Genomic DNA, 19,219 nt, shown 5'->3' with positions numbered 1-19,219 from the left:
TAGAATGGAATTATGGTGTATCAGATTAAAGATGGCCACAATTTTTTTTGATGCTCCTATGAACAAGAGGTAGAGTCTATATTCCCTACTTTTAAATATGGTCTAGACTTTGTTTTGACCAACAAAATATAGAAGTAACTCTATCCCATTAACCATTTCAGGCTTAGCTTTTAAGAAGACTGGCAGCTTCCAACTTTCTCTTTGAGCTCTGAGTTGCCCTATAAAAAGTCTGACTAGCCTAATGGGGGTACCATGTGGAAAGGACCTGAAGCTCTGAGGAGATAGATAGGGGCCCAGCTGATCCCAGTCTCCAGACACGCCTAACAACGTGCCAGATCTGTGAATAAAGCCATATTGAACCTTCCAGCCCAGCCCAGCCACCACCCATAAACCCAGTCAGTGCCAAGTGGAACAGAAGAAACATTTAATAAAGCCTGCCCCTAACCCCTGACACACAAAATTATGAGCTATGTAGATAAAATTGTTGTTATTTAAAGCAACTAAAATTTTGAGTATGTAAGTATGCAGCAATAAATAACTTGAATGCTTGAGTAAATAATTTAACTTTTCTGAAGCTCAGTTTCCTCATGTGTATAATGGAGACACCACTGTCTTCATTAATACAGGCATATAAGTTCAGACAATTAAATTTGCGAACTCATCCTAGAAAAAGTGCTACATACCTCATTGCTGAATATCTCTATGGTCACCTTTGAAGTACTCCCCTTGGGAAGCTATGCACCGATGCCAGCACCTAGTTCACCCTTCAAAGCAACTTTGGAACTCTTTTTCTGGAATGGCCATCAGAGCTGGCATTGTATTACCCTTGATGTCCTGACTGTCATCCAAATATTATTTCCTTTATCTTTGGGTAAAGAAAGAAGTCACTGGGTCCAGATCAGGTGAGTAGGGAGGGTGTTCCAATACAGTTATTTGTTTACTGGTTAAAATCTCCCTCACAGGCAGTGCTGTGTGAGCTGGTGCATTGTCGTGATGCAAGAGCCATGGATTGTTGGCAAAAAGTTCAGATCATCTAACTTTTTCATGCAGACTTTTCAGTAATTCCAAATAGCAAACTTGGTTAGCTGTTTGTTCAGTTGGTACAAATTCATGACGAATAATCCCTCTGATATCAAAAACGGTTAGCAACATCGTTGCAACAAGTTTGAAAACTTAATTGTATGTTTTATTGCATTTCATTTTATTACCATTTACAGATATTGCATTTTCAACAAATTGAAGGTTTGTGGCAACCCTGTGTCCAGCAAGACTGTTGGCACCCTTTTTCCAAAAGCATTTGCTCACTTTATGTTTCTGTGTCACATTTAGGTAATTCTCATAATGTTTCAAACTTTATTATTATTATTATTATTATTATTATTATCATTTTTATTTTTTATGATGATCTGTGATTAATGATCTTTTAAAAAAATTTTGAACTATTTTATTTTTATTTCTAAGGTTTCATTTTTATTTGATTTTTAATAATTGATTTATTTTTCAATAACAATTGACATACAATATTATATTAGTTTCAGGTATACAACATAGTGATTAGACATTTACATAACTTATGAAGTGATCACCCATCTGACATCATACATAGTTATTACAATATTATTGATGTAATAATATTATATCATTATGCTATATTTTACATCCCCATGACTATTTTGTAACTACCAATTTGTACTTCTTAATTCCTTCCCCCTTTTCACCCATCATCCCAAGACACCTCCCATTTGGCAACTATCAAAATGTTCTCTGCATCTATGAGTCTGTTTCCATTTCGTTTGATTATTTTGGTGTTTAGATTCCACATATAAGTGAAAATCATGTGGCGTTTTTCTTTCTCTGTCTGACTTACTCCACTCAGTACAATATCCTCTAGGATAACCATGCTGCTACAGATAGTAAGAATTCATTCTTTTTTATAGCTGAGTAATATTCCATTGTGTATATGTACCACCTCTTCTCTATCCACTCATCAATTGATGGACACCCAAGTTGCCTCCATATCTTGGCTATTGTGAATAATGCTGCAATGAATATGTGGATGCACATGCCCCTTCAAAGCAGTGTTTTGGGTTTCTTTGGATAAATACCCAGAAGTGAGATTACTGGGTCATTCTTTGTCTCTTGCCTTTGTTTTGAAGTCTATTTTGTCTGGTGTAAGTATTATTATCCCAGCTTTTTCTTTTTCTTTTCATTTTCATTTTCATGAAATATCTTTTACCGTCTCTTTACTTTTAGTCTGTATGTGTCTTTTGATCTGAAGTGAGTCTCTTGTAGGCAGCATATATAAGTGTTTAGTTTTCTTATCCATTTAACCACCCTATCTTTTGATTGGAACAGTTAATCCACTTACATTTAAAGTAATTATTGATAAATATGTAGGTATTACATTTTTTAAAAAATTTATTGGGGTGACAATTCTTAGTAAAATTACATAGATTTCAGATGTACAATTCTGTATTACAAATTCTATAAATCCCATTGTGTGTTCACCACCCAGAGTCAGTTCTCCTTCCATCACCATATGTTGTGCCAGAGACCCTGCTCACTGCGCCATTTGTTGTGCAGAGCGGCCTGCAGGGTCTCAGCTCCTGCTCCTACACAAGAACGCAGGATGTGGTGAGGCCAAAAAGGAACACCCATGGAGCCATAGGTAGAGGAGTCATACCACTATAGTCTCGCTGGCAGCTGGGTTGGAGACACAGGAAGCAGGAGCAACACTGTTTGTAACCCTCACTACTCCACTTGCAGGCTCAGTCATGATCGACTTGCAAGGCACCATTTATCTGCTAGCAAAGCCATGGCAGTTATATTAGTGGCCAATGGCTCACTGGTTAGAGCTGACGGCCAACTAGCCACAGCTGACGGCCATCTACTACCTGAGCGAGCACCCCTCCATGTGAGGCTGAGAGTCTGGAAACTGCTCTCTGGGGGCTCTGTCCCCACACCATATATTTGATCCCCCTTACCCTCATCTCCCACCCCCCACCCCCCTTACCGGCTGGTAACCACTAAACTATTGTCTGTGTCTATGAGTTTTTGTTTCTCATTTGTTTGTCTTGTTCTTTTGTTGTTTTTGGTTTATATACTACATATTAGTGAAATCATATGGTTCTCTGCTTTTTCTGTCTGACTTATTTCGCTTAGCATTATACTCTCAAGATCCATCCATGTTGTCACAAATGTTCCTATATCATCTTTTCTTACCGCCGAATAGTATTCCATTGTGTATATATACCACAACTTCTTTATCCATTCATCCATCGAAGGACATTTTGGTTGTTTCCATGTCTTGGCCACCGTAAACAAAGCTGCAATGAACATTGGAGCACACGTGTCTTTATGTGTAGAAGTTTTCAGATTTTGTGGGTAGATACCCAGGAGAGGGATTGTTGGGTCATATGGTAATTCTATTCGTAATTTTTTGAGGAACCTCCACACTGCCTTCCATAACTGCTGTACCAGTCTGCATTCCCACCAACAGTGTATGAGGGTTCCTTTTTCTCCACAGCCTCACCAACACTTGTTACTATTTGTCTTGTTGATGATAGCCATTCTGACTGGGGTGAGGTGATATCTCATTGTGGTTTTTATTTGCATTTCTGTGATGATCAGTGATGTTGAGCATTTTTTCATATGTCTATTTGCCATTTGTATGTCCTCTTTGGAAAAATGTCTCTTCAGGTCGTCTGCCCATTTTTCAATTAGGTTTTTTGTCTTTTTGATGTTGAGTTTCATGAGTTCCTTGTATATTTGGATATTAGCCCCTTATCGGAGGCACTGTTTGAAAAACTCTTCTCCCATTTACTTGGTTGCCTCTTTATTTTGTCGTTGGTTTCTTATGCTGTGCAGAAGCTTTTATGTTTCATATAGACCCATTCGTTTATTTTAGCTTTTACTTCCATTGCCTTTGGAGTCAAAATGATAAAATGCTCTTTGAACCCAAGGTCCATAAGTTCAGTACCTATGTTTTCTTCTATGCAGTTTATTGTGTCAGGCATTATGCTTAAGTCTTTGATCCATTTTGAATTAATTTTGGTACATGGTGACAGATAGCAGTCCAGTTTTAATCTTTTGCAATTCTCCCAGCACCATTTACTGAAGAGGCTGTCTTTCCTCCATTGTATGTTTTTTGCTTCTTTGTCAAAAATTATCTGTCCATATTTATGTGGTTTTATTTCTGGGTTCTCAATTCTATTCCATTGGTCTATGTATCTGTTTTTCTGCCAATACCATGCTGTTTTGATTACTGTAGCCCTGTAGTACAAGCTAAAGTCAGGGAGTGTGATACCTCCAGTATTGTTCTTTTTTCTTAAGAGTGCTTTGGCTATTCGGGGTCTTTTGTGGTTCCAAACAAATCTGATGATTTTTTGTTCTATTTCTTTAAAAAATGCCATTGGGATTTTGATGGGGATTGCATTAAATCTGTATATTGCTTTGGGTAATGTGGCCATTTTAACTATGTTGATTCTTCCAATCCATAAGCATGGAATGTCTTTCCATTTCTTTGTGTCTTCTTCAATTTCTTTCAAAAATGTCTTATAGTTTTCAGCATATAGTTCCTTCACATCCTAGGTTAAGTTTATTCCTAGGTATTTTATTCTTCTTGCTGCAATTGCAAAAGGAATTGTTTTTTGTATTTCTTTTTCTGAGATTTCATTCTTAGTATATAAGAATGCAATGGACTTTTGTACGTTGATTTTGTAGCCAGCAACTTTACTGTATTTGTTGATTGTTTCTAATAGCTTTTTGGTGGAGTCTTTAGGGTTTTCTATATGTAGCATCATGTGATCTGCAGAGAGTGATAATTTAAGTTCTTCATTCCCAATTTGTATGCCTTTTATTTCTTTCTCTTGCCTGATTGCTCCGGCAAGGACTTCTAACACTATGTTGAAAAGCAGAGGTGATAGGGGACTGCCCTGTCATGTTCCTGAACGTAGAGCAAAGGGCTTCAGTTTTTCACCATTAATTATGAGATTAGCTGAGGATTTGTCATATATGGCCTTTATTATGTTAAGGTATTTTCCTTCTATACCTATTTTATTAAGTGTTTTAATCATAAATTGATATTGTGTCTTGTCAAATGCTTTTTATGCATCAATTGATAAAATCATATGATTTTTGTCCTTTATTTTACTTATGTGATGTATCACATTGATGGATTTGCGGATGTTGAACCATCCTTATGCCCCGGGGATGTACCCCACTTGGTCGTAATGAATAATCTTTTTAAGGCATTGTTGTATTCGATTTGCTAGAATTTTGTTTAGGATTTTTGCATCTGTATTCATCAGAGATATTGGTCTGTAGTTTTCTTTTTTTGTGTTGTCCTTACCAGGTTTTGGTATCATGGTAATGTTGGCCTCATAAAATGAGTTAGGGAATACTGTCTCTTCTTCAATTTATTGGAAGAGTTTGAGCAGGATTGGTATCAGATCCTCTTTGAAGGTTTGGTAGAATTAACTAGTGAAGCCATCTGGTTGCAGATTTTTGCTTTTGGGAAGGTTTTGGATGACTGATTCAATTTCGTTCCTGGTGATCAGTCTGTTTAGATTTTCCAGTTCTTCATGGTTCAGCCTCGGAAGGCTATATGTTTCTAAGAACTTGTCCATTTCTTCTAGGTTGTTGAATTCGGGGGCATATAGTCCTACATAGTATTCTTGAATGATCCTTTGTATTTCTGTGGCGTCCGTGATAACTTCCCCTTTTTCATTTCTGATTTTGTTAATTAGTGTCTTCTCTCTTTTTATCTTAGTGAGTCCAGACAAGGATTTGTCAATTTCGTTAATCTTTTCAAAGAACCAGTTCTTTGTCACATTCATTTTTTCTATTGTTATTTGTTCTCTATTTCATTTAGTTCTGCTCTGATTTTTGTTATTTCCTTTCTTCTTCTGACCTTGGGTTTCACTTGTTCTTCTTTTTCTAGTTCTTTAAGATGTAACATGAGGTTATTTATTTGGGATTTTTCTTGTTTTTTGAGATAGGTCTGTAATGATATTAATTTCCCTCTTAAAACTGCTTTCAGTGCATCCCAAAAATGTTGGTAGGATGTATTTTCATTGTCATTTGTTTCTATGTATCTTTTGATCTCTCCTCTAATTTCTTCTTTGACCCAGTTGTTCTTTAAAAGTATGTTGTTTAATCTCCATGTATTTGTGTTTTTATTCCTGCTTTCTTTTTGCTGTTGATATCCAATTTCAATACCTTGTGATCAGAGAATATGCTTGGTATGATTTCAATCTTCTTAAATTTGCTGAGGCTGATTTTATGTCCCAATATATGGTCTATCCTTGAGAATGTTCCATGTACACTAGAAAAGAATGTATAGTCTCATGTTTTAGGATGAAGTGCTCTATATATGTTAATTATGTCCATTTCATCTAATGTACCATTTAGGCCTGCTATTTCATTATTTATTTTCTGTTTGGATGATATATCCATAGCTGTCAATGATGTATTTAAGTCCCCTAATATAATTGTGTTTTGGTCAATGTCTCCCTTTAGTTCTGTTAGTAGTTGCTTGTTATATTTCGGTGCTTCCTGATTGGGGGCATAAATATTGATGACTGTTATGTCTTATTATTGTATAGTCTCCTTTACCATTATGAAATGTCTGTCTTTGTCTCTTGTTATCTTTTTCACCCTTAAGTCTGTTTCATCTGATATCATTATGGCTACACCTGATTTTCTCTGAGTACCATTTGCTTGGAGGGTCAATTTCCACCCTTTCACTTTGAGTCTATGCTTGTCCTTGTAACTGAGGTGTGTCTCTTGGAGACAGAGTATGGTTGGGTTTAGTTTTTTGATCCAATCTGCTACTCTGTGCCTTTTTATTGGTGAGTTCAGTCCATTTACATTTAGGGTGATTATTGATATGTGAGGATTTTCTGTTATTCTAGCTTTAATTTTTTGGTAAGGCTGTGTCTCCATTGTTTCTTTGCCTTTTTGTTGTTGTCTATTATTTCTGTGTGGTGGTATTCCATGATGTTTCCCTCTGTTTCTTCTTTTATTACTGTATATATTTGAGTTCTGGATTTTTATTGAGTGGTTACCCATAAGTTTATGTAAAAGAATGTTTGATATTTAGAGTATTCCATTTTCTTCAGTAGGCTTACTTTCTCCATTCCCATATTCCGGTTCAGGCCTTTACTCTCCCCCTTTTTATGTTTTGGTTGCCACAAATTGTCCCTGTTGATGGTGATCGAATAGGCTCCTTTAGTATTTCTTGTAGCACTGGTCGTGTATTAGAAAATTCGCTCAGCTTCTGCATGTCTGGAAAGGTTTTTATTCCTCCTTCATATCTAAAGGATATCTTTGCTGGGTATATTATTCTTGGCTCATAATTTCTCTCTTTCAATAGTTTGAATATTTGGTTCCACTCCCTCCGGGCTTGTAGAGTTTCTACTGAAAAATCTGAGGATAATGTAATGGGCTTTCCTTTGTAGGTTACCGTCTTCTTTTTCCTGGCTGCCTTGGGGATTCTTTCTTTGTCGTTGATTTTAGACAGCTTCAATACTATGTGCCTTGGAGAAGGCCTGTTGGGATTGAGGTAATTAGGTGTTCTATTTGCTTCTTGGATTCGAGGATCCAGTTCTGTCCACAAGTTTGGGAAGTTCTCATCAACAAGTTGCTTGAATATATTCTCTGTTCCCTTGTCTCTTTCTTCTCCTTCTGGTTTGCCCATTATTGTTATGTTGCTCTTTCTGATGGAGTCAGGAAGTTATTGTAGAGTTCTTTCATTTCTTTAAAGTCTCAAGTGTCTTTCTTCTTCCATCTGTGTAATTTCCAGGTTTCTATCTTTGATGTCACTGATTCTTTCCTCCATCTGGTCCACTCTACTACCTAAGCTGGTTATTTCATTCTTAATTTCTTCTACTGAGGTCTTAATCTCCAGAATCTCTATTTGGTCTTTTTTAAAATTTCAATTTCTTTTGTAAAATGCTCATGTTGTTTTTGATTGTGTTTCTGAGTTCTTTAAACTGCCTTTCTGTGTTTTCCTGCATCTTATTCAGTTTTTTCAGAACTGCATTCTTGAATTCTCTATCATTTAAGTCACATGTTTCCATATCTTTAAGTTCCTTTTCTGGAGACTTTTCACTTTCTTTATGAGCTGTCTTGTTGCTTTGGTTATTCATGGCAATTACTGATTTATTATTTCTCTTCTTAGACATCTACAGGAGTCGCTTCTGCAACAGGTTGATAGGAAGAGTTCTTTCTTTTGTTTTCCAGTACTTGTTGGTAGAATGTTTTATTTTCTCTCCGACTGCAGCCATTTTTTTCTCTCTCACACGGTAATGCTATGTTTTCTCTGCACTATTCAGCTTCTCAGACAATAGGGGGATTCCCTAGGATATGGGCTTCTCCTCTGTTAATAGTTTGCCTGGGTCACAGGGCGCAGTGTCCCTGTGGGTATGCAGAGAGCTTTTGAAGTTCCAAAGCACTTCCTGAAACAGATTCAGAGCCCGTATGTTTCAGCAGTTCTGTTTACTCCTGCAGGGATCCGCCCAGATAGGTGGAGTCAGGGGAGGGGTGAGTTGTGAGAGGTGGCCCAGAGCAATGGCCGTGACCATCACCACAGCCAGTCCTGCTTCCACAGCTCCCTCTGCTTTACCAGAACTAGTTGGGCTGCGAATCTGTGTCTGCAGCCCACAGTTCTCAGAAGAGCAAATATTCTGTTCTTTTGATGTGACACTGCTACTCTTCCACTTCTGGCACTGGGTACGTGGGGGCAGGGAGAGCTCTGGGAGTGTAAGGAGGGGGCGGCTAGTCTCAGTGCCTGAGGCTTCCGTTCTCTGCTTGGCAGTGAGGGCTTAAACCGCCGTTTTCAGCCTTTTTCCCTCAGTCTTTTCTCTGAGGTCTCTGCCGTGAGCATTGGGTTCAGCCGTGTTATATGCTGCCCCCTCAGCCCTGTGGGCGATAAGCAGAGCCCTATCAGTCCAAGTTCTTCCCTCTCCCGCAGCTGCGGTAGTTCCGGGATGCAGTGAGCTCTGAGCACTGAGCTAGGTCTGCGTCCTGAGCCTGTGTGGCTCCATCTCTGCACTTTTTCCTTCACTCCTCCCCAGCTCGCGTGACTTGCCCAGCTTTAGGTGAATTCAGTAGTGGGTCACTTTGTCTTGCCTGTCTGCTGTGTAGGGAGTCCTTTGTGGAGTTCTTGTTGTTCGATTAGTTGTAAATTCCAGGGGAGCTTTACAGAGGCTCAACTCATGCTGCCATTTTGATCGGTATTACCATTTTTATTATTCATATTTTTTATCTTTTCCCTCTTCCTCATTCTCCTCCTCCTCTTCTTCCTCCTCCTCCTCCTGTTCCTTCTCTTTCTCCTTCTCCTTTTCCTTCTTCTTCTTCTTCTCCTCCTTCTCCTTCTCCTTCTTCTAGAGGTCCTCTTAACATTTCTTTTAGTACTGGCTTGCTGTTGCTAAACTCCTTTAGCTTTCTCGTGTTTGGAAAATCTTTATCTCTCCTTTGATTCTAAATGATAGCTTTTCTGGGTAGAGTAATATTGGTTGTAGTTCATTGCTTTTCATCCCTTTGAATGAATCGTGCCAATCCTTTCAGGTCTGCAAAGTTCCTGTTGAGAAATCAGCTGACAGTCTTATGCAAGTTCCCTTGTACTGACTGTTTTTAAGATCATCTCTGTCTTTAACCTTTGACATTTTAATTATGCTGTGTCTTGGTGTGGGCCTCTTTGGGTTCATCTTGTTGAGACTGTCTGTACTTCTTGGGCTTACATGTCTATTTCCTTCATAGGTTAGGGAAATTTTCTGGCATTATTTCTTCAAACAGGTTCTCAATTCCTTGTTCTGTCTTTTCTCCCTATGATGTGAATGTTGATATGCTTGATATTGTCTCAGAGGTCTCTTAAAGTATCCTCTTTATTTTAATTGAGTGGTTATTATTCTTATTATTATTAGTTTTAAGTGTACAAAGCAACATAATAGTTAGACATTTACACCCCTCCCCTCAGCTACTACCCCTCTGACATCTTATATAACTGTTACAATACCATTGACTATGTTCCTTATGTTATACTCCACTTCCTGTGACTATATATATATATATATATATATATATATATATATATATATACACACACACACACACGTATATACACACACACACACACACATATATATACACATATATACATATTTTGTTATAGTTGACATACAATATTATTCAGTTTCAGTTGTACAGCGCATTGGTCATGCATTTACACAGTCTATGAAGTGATCCCCTAGATAATCCAGTGCCCATCTGGCACCTTACGTAATCTTTACAACACTGTTGGTTATATTCCACACTCTGTATTTTATATTCCCATGACTATATTGTGTCTACTTATTTCCTCTTTCTAATCCCTTCACCTTCTCCTTCATCCCCTCCCTACCTTTCCTATTTTTTTAAAAAAATTCTTTTTTTCTTTTGCTGTTCTGATTTGCTGTTTTCTGTTAACTTAAATTGTTGATTTGATCCTCTGCTTCATCTAATCTATTGTTGATTCTCTCCATTCTTTATTACAGTTTTTGTAGTTTTCATTTCTGACTGGTTCTTTTTAATGTTTTCTATCTCCATTTTAGTGTTTTCTATCTCTTTGTTGAAGTTCTCACTGAGATCACTGAGCATCCTTATAACCAGTGAGTGTTTTGAACTCTGCATCTGGTAGATTACATGTCTCCATTTTGTTTAGTTCTTTTTCTGGAGGTTTGTTCTGTTCTTTTATAGGGACATGTTTCTTTGTCTTCCTTTTTTGAGTGCCTTCCTGTGTTTGTTCCTATGTGTTAGGTAAAGCCTCTATGTCTCCTGGTCTTGGTAGAGTGACCTTATGTAGTAGGTGGTCTGTGGGGTACAGTCTCCCTGGTGACCTGAGCTGGGTGTTCCAGGTATGTCCCTTATATGGGTTGTATGTACCTTCCTGTTGTAGATGAGTCTTGTCTGCTGTTTTCATGCCAATGGGAGGGATTGACCCTCAGGCTGATTAATTGTTAGGATTGACTACGGTGGAGGAGTTGTGTGCAGGAACTGACCCAACTGAGTAGAATTTGCTTTAGCAGGGCTCTAGTGCCTGCCCAATCTGCCCTTTGGGTGTGTTTGCCCTCAAAGGCAGCTAAGTAATTCTCTGGCTTGGTCTGAAGCCAGCCATCCAGCATGCTGGTCTTAGGACCATCCGAGTGGAGCCCTGCTGCAGGCCAACTTTAGCCTAAGACTTTGCCCTGCCTGGAGCCACCTGGCATGAACCACAAAGCAATCCACAGATAGCAGCCACCTGCACTGGGCTTGGAGGTGACTTTGAGAGACCAAGACATGAACTGAGGCATGCTGCTACTAGTGCAGGGCTTGGGGCTGCTCAGCACAAGGTATGGGCCATGCCAAGACCAAATGCTTCTTGTTTGTTTGTTGTGAACCTTTGAGAGATTTTAGTAAAGTCTATAGCCAAGACAGGCCATTTGTATGGAATAGCCACTAGAATTGGCTTGGGTGTCCCTGCAAGTTGGGTATGGGGGGATCTCAGGGAATCACCAGGGCAAGGGGAACAGTGTCAGACAGGTTGATGGAGACTCAGATATGGTGGCCACTTCCATCTGCATGCCAGGAGCTGGGATTTCTCATTAAAGAATTAATGGATTCTACCAACAATTCTTTCTGGGGAAAAAGCTGCTTCTCCAGCTTTCACCCTAAAGGCAGACAATTCAGTTCTTTCCCATACATCCTTGGCACCTTGTGAGCCTGCTGCCCCAGTGCTAGAGCTGAGAGCAAGTGAGTCCATCAGTGAGAAAGTCCGTGTAGTGTCCTTTTAAGAGAAACACCTGGGACTCCAGCTGCCCTTGGTCAAACTCAATCTCTGCTGGTTTTGACAGCCAGAAGTTGTGGGGACTTCTCTTTTCGACACTGGAACCCTGGGTTGGAGAGACTGTTGTGGAGGGTACCCCTTGCTCCTCTGTAGGGACCTCTGAAGCCGAGATATCTCTCCTGATTTTTAAACACCACAAGTGGGTGTGACGCTAGCCCATTTTGCATCTCTGCCTCTCTTACCAGTCTTGAGGTAGCTTCTTCTGTATGTCCTCAGTTGTAGAACTGTCAGTTAGACTTCAGGTGATTCTCAATGTTTAGTTGTAATTTTGATGTGATCATAAGAAGATGCAAGCATAACATTTACTTACTCCATCATTTTGATCTGTGATTAGTGATGTTTGATGTTACTATTGTAATTGTTTTAGGGTGCCAAGAACTTTGTCCATAAAGATGTCCAAGTTAATCCATAAATATGTGTCTTTGGCTATTCCACTGACCAGCCTTTCCACCATCTTTTCCCTGTCTTTGGGCCTCCTTATTCCCTAAGACACAGCAATATTGAAATTAGACCAACTGATAACCCTACAGTGGCCTTTAAGTATTCAAGTAAAAGGAAGAGTTGCACATCTCTCACTTGAAATCAAAAACTAGAAATGATTAATCTTAGTGAGGAAGCCTTGTCAAAAGCTAAGACAGGCTGACAAGCTACACCTCTTGTGCCAAATAATTAGCCAAGTTGTGAATACAAAGGAAAAGTTCTGAAGGAAATTAAAGGTGTTCCTTCCATTAACACACAAATGATAAGAAAGCGAAACAGACATTGTTGATATGGAGAAAGTTTTAGTTGTCTGGATAGATCAAACCAGCCACAACACTCCCTTACGCCAAAGCTTAACCCAGAGGAAAGCCCTAATTCTCTTCAATTCTATGAAGGCTGAGAGAGGTGAGGAAGCTGCTGAAGGAAACAGTAGAGTTACCAGAAGTTGGTTCACGAGGTTTAAAGAAAGCAGCCATCTCCATAATATAAAAGTGCAAGGTGAAGAAGCAAGTGCTGATGTAAAAACTGCAGCAAGTTTTCCAGAAGAACTAGCTAAATAACTAATGAAGGTGGCTACATTAAACAACAGATTTTCAATGTAGAAAGAAGAGCCTTATACTGGAAGAAGATACCGTATAGAACTTGCATAGCTAAAGAGAAGTCAATACCTGATATCAAAGCTTCAAAGAACCGGCTGCCTCCTTTGTTAGGGGCAAATGCAGCCGGTGACTTTAAGTTGAAGCCAGGGCACAGTTACCATTCTGAAAATCCTAGGGCTCTTAAGAATTTTGCTATACCTACTCCACCTGTGTTCTATAAAGAGAACAACAAAACCTGAATGGCGCTATATCTGTTTAATCATGGTATACTTGATATTTTAAGCCCATTGTTTACACCTATTGTTTAGAAAAAAAGATTCTCTTCAAAATATTACTGCTCGTTGACAATGCACCTGGTTACCCAAGATCTCTGATGGAGATGTATACAATGAGATTAATGTTGTTTTCATGCCTGCTAACACAACATCCATTCTGCAGTCCATGAATCGAGGGGTAATTTCAACTTTCAAGGCTTATTATTTAAGAAACACATTTTGTGAGTCTATAGCTGCCTTAGATAGTGATTCCTGTGACAGACCTGGGCAAAGTAAATTGAAAACCTTCTGGAAAGTATTCACCATTCTAGATGTCATTAAGAATATTTGTGATTTATGGAAAGAGCCCAAAATATCAACATTAACAGGAGTTTGGAAGAAGTTGATTTCAACCCTCATGGATGACTTTGAGAGGTTCAAGACTTCTGTGGAGGAAGTAACTGCAGATATAGTAGAAACAGCAAGAGAACTAGAAGTGGAGCCTGAAGATGTGACTGCAATCTCATGATAAAACTTAAATGGGTGTAGAGTTGCTTCTTATGGATGAGCAAAGAAAGTGTTTCTTGAGATGGAATCTACTCCTGGTGAAGATGATTTGAAGATTGTTGAAATGACAGCAAAGGATTTAGAATATCATATAAACTTAGTTGATAAAATAGTGGCAGGTTTTGAGAAGATTGACTAGAATTTTGGAGGAAGTTCCACTGTGGATAAACCGCTATCAAACAGCATTGCATGCTACAGAGAAATTGTTTGTGGAAGGAAGAAGCAATTGATGTGGCCAACTTCATTATTGCCTTATTTTAAGAAATTGCCATAGCCACCCTAACCTTCAGCAACCACCACCATGATCAGTCAGCAGCATCAACATTGAGACAAGATCCTCCACCAGCAAAAGTAATGACTCACCGAAAGCTCATATGATGGTTAGCATTTTTTAATCAATACAGTTTTTTTTCAATTACAGTTGACATTCAAGAACAATAAAGTAATTTTTTAATTAAAGTATTTATGTTGGTTTTTTTTTTTTAGACATAATGCTATTGCACACTTAATAGACTCCTGCGTAGTGTAAACATAACTTTTATATGCACTGGGAAACCAAAAAATTCATGTGACTTGCTTTGTGGTGATATTTGCTTTATTATACTAGTCTGGAACTGAACCCACAATATCTCTGAGGTATGCCTGTATAATTTTTGCTTAACATTTATGGGAAAATTACTATGTGCCAGGCATGGTTCTATATACTTCACCTTTAAACCTCACAAAAACCCAATGAAATATGTGCTACTAATATTCCCAATTCCCAGATGAAGTAACTGAGACACAAAGAGGTTGAGACACTTAAGCAAAGTCGTGCTGATAGCAAGTGGCAGAGATAATATTCAGACTCAGGCAGCCTGACTGCATGATGAGAAGAGGTTTACAGAGAACATAATGTGGTGTCAATTACATAGCAGGAACTCAGCTCATGGTGATGATGGTGGTGGTGACCGTAGTAGTAGTAGTAGCAGTAGTAGTAGTTGTAGTAGTAGTAGTAGTAGTAATAATAGTGGTTGTTATCATAATACAGAATAACTTTTCCAGGGAAACTGGGTTCTAAGCAAACACTCCAAGGAAAGAAAAATATTGAGTTGTTTAGGGTGATAGGAAAAATGGCTTTGACTGGAAAGCAGGAAGAAGATGTAACATTTTAATATGCAGACATATTAAAAAATGCTTCTGGGTGAGGGTGAGTGTGGAGGGTACAGAATGAGGCTAAATTTATGCTTGGGCAAGTAATTCAAGTAATTCAAAGTTATGGCTCTTAGGGTCTTTTAGCTCAAAGGTAGAAAGTGACAGAGCTGAGCCGTGGGTGATTTACTATGGCAACCAATCAAGTCACGCATTCACAAAATGCGTGACTTGTCACTGCTCCACATTACCACACTTCCTCTCCACAATTAGGGGAGATACTCTTTTCATTTATGAAGTGGTTTGTGGGCATCCACATGATTCCACAGTTGAGGAGAACTGATGGGGGTCATATCAACATGACCGAGGTCAAGTGGTCAAAAGTTATTTACAGCTCATTAGGCACCATTCATGTCAGCCAGGAATATCCTGTGCAGCCTTTCTAAATGAAGTAAATATGCTAGATCAGCATGGCTGTGTGGCCAAAGATGTTTGTAAGTATGTGAGAAATGCAAACAGCAACAGCCAAAGTGGTGGATCACCGCATTCCAGATGAGTGTTCATGGAGCTCCCATCTTATCCCAGTCAGTATCATAATTTTTTCAGGGAATCATCAAATATTAATTCTGGAAGACAACTTAATCTAATCCACTCATTTTAGACAGCATAAAGTGATGGCTTTCAAAGCAAAGGGACTTGTCCAAAGTCATATAGTCTATTAGGGTCAGAGGCTGGGTATAGAACTATAAAGTTTTGCCACTCCTTCCACTAGTTTTCCCTTAGAATATGTGGAAATTCAAGATTATTTAATACATGCCATCAGAATAAGTGGATACCAAATTGAGGTAAATCCTTTAGATTCATATCTTATAACACAAATAAACTCCCGACTAATTACAAAAATGCCATCCCAAAGAAAATAGTGGGAAATCTGCTGGACTATGCCAGATATTCATCATGAGTGGAGCAAGCCTCCAAAACCTGCACCTAAGCCAACAATCTTCTATGGGTTTCAAAGGAAATGTGCAAAAGGGACTGTACAGACAAATGGACATTTCTGTGTAGTTCAAGTTAACCTGGAGACCCATGTAGTTCAGTCTCAGAACATTCTTGTGTCTCAGTAACAAATTCAAAGCCAAGAGTAAAATAGTGTTCATACAACAGTTTCAGTGTTCATACTGTAAGGAACATTTAGCAGATCCACAGAAATGCTTCTTCAAACCCCCTCTCCTCTACCATCCATTTCCCTTGTTCATGTAGCTGGTCCGGAGCCTCCCCTCCAGCCAACAAAGCTTTTCTCTTCTTCCTGCCTCCGTTCCTGCAGTCTCCTCTCACCATACCTCATTAGGTCAATCAACTTGCCTTGCTCCCAAGAATAAAGGAGCTGCCTTCTTTAGGAATGGAGAGGAGGCATTGGGAACAGAAATGGATTTTCTCTGGTGGTGAGATTAGGTCATGAGTCTGTGAATGCTGCAATATCCGTATTTATTTTGTCACTTATTACTAATTGGAGCCTTTTATGAAATGTCTATCTAGTGCCTTTTCCTTATGTGCTAGTTTAGAATGCATTTGATCTGGGAAATCCTTTTGCCTAGACTATAAAAGCAGGTACATGTACAGGGAGAGAAAAAGAAAGTGAAACAATTTTTAAAGGGCTTTTCTAAGAAAGCTAAGAGGACAAGAGAGATCTATAAGGAGATGGGGTCCTCATGGGCACTCTGAGCAGGAGCAAGAACTTTGAATCTCATTACTCATCCCACCAAATGCTCCACTCCAGAGACTTTGGTCCAAATTGTGTTCTTGACCCACCTAGTATCACAGCAAAACTCTTCCAGTTCAGGGTGTGGGGACTTGAACTCCCTCTAGAGGCTGAAGTGTGCCACTAAGAGCAAGTCATTAAAATATTATATAATGAAGCACAGGCATTGAAAGGAAGCCAAATGTGAAAAACCATGAGCATAATGAAGAGGCAGTGACTTTGTCTAACCCAATAAATTAAAGAAGGCTTCAAAAAGAAAGTGACAGAAAAAAATGAGTGAGTGATTTAATGAATAAGCATATGGGTGTTGCATTGTTCTCATTTATATTTGGTTGCACAAATTTTCTCATTCTGAGTGCTTGAAAATACACCTAATCTATGGGGTGCATATTTCTATTTGGGAGATGAGACATTTCTTGGTTCACTTTTGTCATGCAGGGTGTCATGCGGGGTCTCAGCTCCTGCTCCCCATGTAAGAACGCATAAGGACATGGTGAGGCCAAAAAGGAACACCCACGGAGCCAAAGATAGGGGAGTCATACCACTACATTCTCGCTGGTGGCTGGGTTGGAGACACAGGAAGCAGGAGCCACACTATGCAACCTGCCGTCCACTTCTCTGCAATCTGCAACCTGCACTCCGCCGCCTGCTAGCTTAGCCACGGCAGTTATATTGGTGGCTAATGGCTAACTGGTAACAGCTGATGGCCAACTAGTCATAGCTGATGGCCATCTACTACTCGAGCCAGCACCTTTCCATGTGAGGCCGAGAGCCTGGAAACTGCTTTCTGGGGCTCTGTCCCCACACTATATCAACCCAATAAATTTAATAAAATAAAAAAAAAAAAACCTTTTGATTTGTTTCAACCATTAAAAATGTATAAAAAGCATTCTTAGTTCATAAACCTTAAAGAAATAGGCAATGAAACAGATCTGGTCTGTGGTCTGTAGTTCGCTGACCTCTGAAATGGGCCAATCTCTAAAACCATCTTGCCATTGTTTGGGAAGTACCTGACCAAATGGAGGAGAGAAAACTAGACCATTCCTTTCTCTCAGGTATGACCACATGAAGCATTCTCACAGAGATATTAGACTTGGTAAATAATATTTAGAAAAGGACATTCTCCATACTCTACTGCTCCTGACAATAACTGTTCCAATGTGTAAAAATGTTCATATGAGGGAATTCTTCCCTATGTCTAAACTCAATCCATTGTGCTTGAGGTAAGGCTTTATCACCAACTCCAAACACTGAATTGTTTCTCCGTGTAACTCAATGGCATGGGAAGAGCTTAGCTGTAGATATAGATCACAAACAGGAGGGCAGTTTCTGCAGTGTGGATTTAGATGAGCGTAGCCTTTGGATATCAACGTATTAGCCTTATTGTTGTCACCTAGAAAGAACCTTAGCCAAATTTAGGGTCCATCTTATACTAATATCTGATGATGGAATGAACTACTTCCAGAGACAGTGAGTTTCCCATGCTAGAATTCCCATGCTAGAAAGCAGGGGTTAGAGGTCACTTAGTAATGATAGAGAGAAGGTGATATGGGGTCTGCAACTTGAATTTATAAATTATAAGACTATCACAGATGCTGACTTTGTAATACATGTCATCTTGCCTCAGTTGGAGAAAAAAACATGAAAAAAAGGGAGATTAAAATTCGGTATGTTACAAGGCACAATATTTTACATTTCAGATCACACAGGTACAACCTTACAACCTGGTAGACATAACTACCAAAACCTACAGTTCCCTGAGATGGGTAAATAATCACCAAGTGGGTAAGTATTTTACATCCAGTTTGGGTTTTTCTCAGCCTCATGAGCAAAGCATCCATGAAACGGGATGAAAATGTGGAGGCGTTTAATTTCATTTTATAACCAAGACTAGCATCCTCTTCCCTGTTGATTTCTGATCTTAGAAACAAAAACTTGCTGAGGGGAATGAAGTCTAAACTGGGAAAAACTAAGCTAAGTTTTAGTTAAGTATGTCCCAGTAGTAAGCATTTAAATTAGAGCGCAAGAAAGCCTTATACACAAATTGGTAAAGCCTCCCTTGACCTGGACTGTTAGGGTCCAACCCTAAGAAAAAGGGCAGGTTCCCAAGGCAGCTCTCTCTCTCACTGGCTGGATAAACTGCTGTGTCAGCAGCGCCATGCATCATTAACCGACCTGGAAAGGCTCCAGCTGCCTTCCCTTTACACTCTCTCTGTACCTCTCACTTTAAAAAAGCTTTCATCAACATCATCTCAAACATCTTTTGTTTTCCCAGCTGGAGAAGCCTTTCTTTCTGTTTGCATCCCATCTCTAGCTAACTAACTTTTTTTGCACTTAAGAACTGCAGCTATGAATCAAAGGGAATCATCACCTGTAAACTCTAAAGTGAATCTGAGTGCTTTGGGACTCTACATCCCATCTATCTTCTTGGAGTTGCCATATTTAGTTACATTTTTCTTGACACTGTTGGTGGTCATTATCTTCCCCACTTTCCATCCTCCATGTTAGAGGCAACATATGAAGATGCTGCCAGCCATATTTTATTCTGAGATTCAGCTCCAATACA

General features: G+C 39.1%; 1 pseudogene; it reads left to right on the top strand.

Moving 5' to 3' along the window:
• Positions 1–14,141, top strand: part of LOC117033715 (tigger transposable element-derived protein 1-like) — a 36,000-nt pseudogene extending 21,859 nt beyond the window's left edge.
• Positions 14,142–19,219: the final 5,078 nt, after the last annotated feature.

This window comes from Rhinolophus ferrumequinum, chromosome 14, assembly GCF_004115265.2.
Source record: "Rhinolophus ferrumequinum isolate MPI-CBG mRhiFer1 chromosome 14, mRhiFer1_v1.p, whole genome shotgun sequence".
Classification (NCBI taxonomy): Eukaryota; Metazoa; Chordata; class Mammalia; order Chiroptera; family Rhinolophidae; genus Rhinolophus; species Rhinolophus ferrumequinum.
The sequence above is the reverse complement of the archived record's forward strand: the minus strand, read 5'-3'. Positions and strand labels throughout refer to the sequence as shown.